Here is a 6000-nt window from a genome sequence, read left to right as displayed (position 1 = left end):
AGACTAACACGGCTGTTACTCTGAAACCACTTATTACACCATCATTAAACCATCATTCAAGATTCACCAGTCTTCTAGAGCACTCTTCTTTCAATTTGTAATGTGTTAGAATCTGAAGTGCCTACTGAACACTTTCAGCAATGAGCTGTAGAATCATAATTTCTTTCCTACCCATATTGTTTAATGTGAATGAAGACCCATTAATTCAATTATGGAGAAGCATTTAGAAACCCAGTTTGTTGAACAACAAACTCACAGTATGACTGCAACATAAATCTAGAAAATCAACTGTATTTAAATTTAAATGAAAAATTCCTTCCTGTTCCAATCTCATAAAATGGAACAGCTTATGTAGTGTAATAACGACTGGTAGGCAACAGCTATTACTTGTTTTTGTTACATCGCTAACATGAGGCAACCTGAAGTTAAATGAGAGGGTTAGGAATTGGCTTCCCTGATTCGCTTCTGAGAGTTCTATAATTTTGCTGAGACCATGATCTCAGCCGGCTCTCCACAGAGGGGCATCTGGATTGGCTGATGTAGATGTATCCTTCTGGTGGGACATCAGACTTTATTAAGTGACTTGAAGAAAAGCTGCAGTCTGATTAGTTGGAGAGGATGCTGAATATATGATTATCTCAGAACTAATGCACATAGTGGGATTATATAGCATTTTCACCAACCCCATCACTGCCCCAATTATTTCTGACTTCTCTTTGCCATGTCAGGGTCCCGGTCTGGCATTCCATGCACACTCAGAACTCTCAGTGAAGGAATGATACAGATTTGGAAACATTCCAGCACAAACAAATGAGGGAAGCTTTAAAGATACACAGAAGAATGTCTGCAGAAAACAAACGGAATGACTTATAATAAATTAACGTGTGCTATCCGATTCTTAAGAAAGCACTATCTCATTCATGATGTGGGCACTAGAACCACCTATTGCTTATTGACTTTGCCTAAGGCACAAATGAATATTCTTATACTGGAAGAGGTATCTCTGATGGCATATTTCAATTTATTATAACACATTTTTGTTGCCAGCTTCTGGTTCATTTTCTGCAAGGCTACAAAGAACTGACTGACTCTGCCTGATTTTCCAAGCATCTGTCTGTTTACAAACTGTTAACTGTTGATAGTTATTCCAAAATAACTATAGACTGTACACAACACAGTACTACTTAGACCATGTGGTTTGTCTTAACATAGGTTACACCATATTCAGTTAAATCTTGTGTCTCTTTTAAACAACCAAACACAGAAGAAGTTAGGCTTTTGCAGCAACATGGCATTAACATGTATTTATTTGACACCATACTCGTAACAGCTTGTGTGAAGTAATCCTGAGACCGGCTGCTGAGATGTGAGATCCTTTCAGTCAGAGGCTGCATTACAAATCTTATTCTCTTTACTGGATTGTCAACACACAGCTTTTGCGCTGATTTAACTAAATCAGTAGAAAAAAATATTTAGTTAAATTGGTGCAATCTCCTAACGTGAATACAGCTATACTGGCATAAAAGTGTTCACACCAGTATAAAGGTGTTTACACCAATATAATTGCTGTCAGTACATTATACTGTTATAGCTTGTTTTAGTAAATTCAATAAAGGGCCTTGACCAGCTATACATCAAGGTAAGACTACTACCTCCCTGCCTACTCTAGGATTTTATAATGTATTAGCTATCATCTGTTGGTTATTTCATTTTAAAAACAAATATTTTTCCTAGTGTAGACATGGCCCCTATGCACTTGTCTACATAGGAAATTGACCAGAATACCTATTAGAATAAGCTATTTCAAAACAGCTATTCCAGAAGAGCTCCCCATATCGACACTCTGTTATGGAATAAAAGTCACTTTATTCTGGAACAATTAATGCACTTTGTGAGTAAACAAATTGTTCCAGAATAAAATTATGTTTATTCCAGACTAGAGTGTTTACATGGAGACACATAGAGAATTACTGTGGAATATCTTATTCTGCAATAGCTATTCCCATCAATTTCCCTGTGTAGACAAGTACTTAGTCCACCGTCTTCCAAACTCTTATTTGGACCAAAGCGCTTTGTCCTTAGAGAGTATAGCAAGTACATTTTATTCAAACCTTTGAGGCCTAACATGGGTCTGAGCTCTCTTCTGGACGACTGATGGTTCCTGAGGCCAGCTAGAGAGAGTTCTATATACTAGTAATTTGCCTTTATCTGTCCTGGTACTGTAATTTTATTCACAGAATATTTATTTAACACCTTCCCATAGCTATGAGCTCTATGGTCTTTTTGGCTGCAGGATGCCCTCGGGGCTTCTCTGGCTTGATACCTTTCAGTGCCCAGTCCTGATCCAGGAGCCAAAAAGTTGTTTGGAAGCAGACCCATGGAGCCAGGAATCAAGTTCATTAGCAGTTCCCATTGCCAAATGAGAAGTAAAAGTTATATCTTCCACCATGCTCAAATATGGAAGGTGGCTCACAACAATGCATCAATCTGACTCATCTGGGCTTGTTCTGAGCCCACAAAGAAGAGTGACCTACACACACATAAAAGGTCTATGAAAAAGTTTAAAGGAACTTAGAATTCATCATAGCAGGGAAATGTAGAAAACACACCAGAGATTAATTTTAAAAGCTTGTTATTGTTAACCAACTCACTAGAACCAGAACATTTACAAAACAAGTTGGTTAATCATACTTTGGGATGAATTCCTTCTTAAATGTGAATGAAGTTGTTTTCTCTCCTCCCCTAACCCACACCTACACCGTCTCTCTCTCTCTCTCTCTCTCCTAATCTTTTATTTTACATCCCTTTTATTTCAGCCCCAGGACTCTTTAAAGCAAAGCTTGCCATTTGTCCAAAAGCATGTCTGTGTGGTGTTTTTGTAGTGTGGACTAACTGACATTAGAAACTAGGCTAAAATTGCCAAATGCATTTTAAATGGTGAATAATACTGATTTGAGTCTAGATTTCCAGGGATGAAAGGCTAGTCTATTAATCAACTGCCCCACCTAGCTCATTATTTGTACGGCTCATAGTGCCCAGTGTCAGTATAGGCTGCTACATCACCCTTTAACTTCGCTTCCCCTCGGCATTATTAGGTGACTAATAACAAGGGTCTAAATTCCATCCTGAGTTATACCTGTTACCGTCAATTGGGTCACACCCATGACTTCAGTGGCATGGCATGAGTATAATTGAAAGGAGATTTTGGCCCAAAGAATCTATAATACACCACACCTGGCACCGTGGGTTGAAAGAGCAAAATCACACTTGAGCTGGCATGTTTTTTAGGATTTGGCCAACATAAGGAAAATAGAAAAGGAACAAAATATTTTAGACATTTTGAAGCCAGACAAAAATTATGCAGCTGTTGTTGGGGATAGGCTCAATCACTAATCATTAGATTCAAGTTGTGACATGAACAAGGTATAAAAGACATTCTGAATTAAATATTTTTACAGCATTCAGTGCCTGATTCAAAGGTTATTGAAAAACTTCCACTGTTGACTTAAAGGGGTTTGGATCCAGCCTTTACTGTGCAGACAGCTGTAGCAGCCTTTTTGTGGGAAGGGGAGGAAATTGCTTGCCTGTAATTCACCCATAATCCCTTGGATGCCAGAACCCATTTTATTATTTATTTAACTAATATACAGGCATTTATTGAACAGCACCTGCGAGAATGAACATTAGCCACATCATTTGAATTATCCAAGTGCCACATGCTTTTTAACGCTTATCAATGCAACCAGCAGATAAGCAGAAGACACAATTTAGTGTCTTGTCCAGAGGATATCTGGACAATTTTTTATATTATGTACATGTCAGAAAAAGTCTATTCAACTGCAAAACAGACTCTTTGTTGTGCTTTCATCATAATGTGGAGAATTGAAGTATTTATTAGAAGTGCTGACTCTATTGGTATTCTTTAAATCCTCACAACAATATAGTCTAAAAAAATAAAAGTAGTAATGATAGCTGAGGCTGATAACACTGCCTATTATTAAGGTTACCAAACATTTCCCATTATAAGACCTTGTTGCTTACAACTTTGCCAAACTTTAACCATTTGGGAAGAAATTTTTCATACCAGATGTCCGCTTCAGGCTGATTTTTTGGGGAAATTTTCAGTTAAAATAGTTCACCATTTCCAAGAATGAGGTAAAGGAAAAATATTGTTTTGTCTATGTTAACAAATTCTGGCAACAATTTCTTTGAGAAGCATCCCATTCTTAGCATCAGAGACTTGAAGTTTGGCAGGGGATGACCCTTGTGTCAGGGATGTGCCATCTCTATGAAAATTTGCCTATGTTTGTCCACGTTATAAACCTTTGAACAATCATACTTTGCACATGCTCAGTAGACAGTTTGGGAGCTAAATTTCCAGATTCCATCTGCACTCAGCGTGCGCCACCGCAGGGCTGAGTAGGACTTTCACTGTTGGGCCAGCTCCAGGCATCAGAACTGAAAGCAGGGAGTCTCTCTCGCCTGTGCTCCACCCCACCCCACTCTGCTAGCCCCAGTAGCTGGGCAAGGACACTGGGAGCTGGGGCAGACTTGGACTGGAAGGATGAGTCCAGATGGGTAAGACTAGGATAGCCTAGGCAAACAAACTGGAACTGGGACGAGAAGTCTGTGGTGTGGAAATTGGACTGACTAGTTGAGGAGAAAGTGACCAAGATGAGGAGTAAAGAAGGGAGAGGGTTGGGACAGGAATAGGTTAGGGGGATAGGGTAACAGGGGTTAAGCTTGGGGGAAATTGGCAAAAGAGTCTGTGCCCACTAGGAAACACTCCCATCTAGAGTCTGCAGTGGAACATCTCCAGACCTTGAGTCTCACCTTTCTCTGCTGTCAGCAAATATCTGTGAAATCCACTGGCAAAGTGTCCCATCCCCCCCTAGTGCTCGTCCACTTAGAGGATGACAGCCTACTATTGCCGTCAGTTACTCCATTAGTAGCTCAAGAAGCAGATAGCTGTGTGGTGGATGTAAAGGTTCCACCCTTGTGGTGACCCATGTGGGTGTCAATATGATGTGACATGATGGAATTTATTTTTTTTCCAGTTTGCTTTTTGTTGTTGTTGGTGTGTGTGTGTGTTGGTGTGAATGACTGCATCATAATGCATATGCACCAGGGGGCAAATTATGGTTTCTGAGACAACCTTAATTCTGGTATTTCCTATCTTTTGAATGCTTGACTGTGCAACCTTAATTATGTTCTTTTAACATATTTTAACATATCAATACACCCATGTTGAAATAATGCCACTACAGTCTGAATACTAAATAGATCAAATACAATTTTCAGTTTCTGCCTTAAAACTGTTACACGTGTAAGTATATGGCACAATGAGTGAGCCTGAAGAAAGGATCAGGTTTCAGGAGTACCTATTTTGCTGTGACACCTGGAGCTCAGGAATGGGAGTTGGTGACTAGGTTGGTACTGGGCAAGCACTGATTTCTCAGCATGTAACAAGTGCTTCTATGCATGTTCAATAAAGATCTTTTCCCTACTACTCTGCCTGCCTGCTGCTCACATATTGTGAACAAAACAAAGTGTACGCAACATTTGTACTGTAAGAGATAAGGAACATTTTGTTGATACTACTTTGTGAGTCTTGCTTTTACTCCATTACCCTTCTTGCCCGCTCTCCCCTCACGCTCCAAAAACAGTATTAACATCTCTAAAGGCATTAGGAAATGTTAGGTCTGAAAATCACTGTGACAGAGATTAGATGCAAGCTTCCTTTCCACAAAAGACAAGACCTGTCAGAATTTATATATGGCTAAATGATTCAAGACAAAGAAAAGGGTCAGAAACTAAAATCCTCCTATTATAGACTTGGCTAACTGGATAGTAAATGACTTGCAGGTGTTTCTCACTCAAATGTTAGATAAGATAAAAACATGTATTAGATTTTCATTTTTATCAAATCATGTCAAATAGAAAGGGATATACCATTTGTAAACTGTTAGTGGTGCGTGATTTTTCATCTCCTATTTCCCT

This window comes from Chelonia mydas, chromosome 13 (genome assembly GCF_015237465.2).
Source record: "Chelonia mydas isolate rCheMyd1 chromosome 13, rCheMyd1.pri.v2, whole genome shotgun sequence".
NCBI lineage: Eukaryota > Metazoa > Chordata > Testudines > Cheloniidae > Chelonia > Chelonia mydas.
This window is presented reverse-complemented; position numbering follows the sequence as displayed.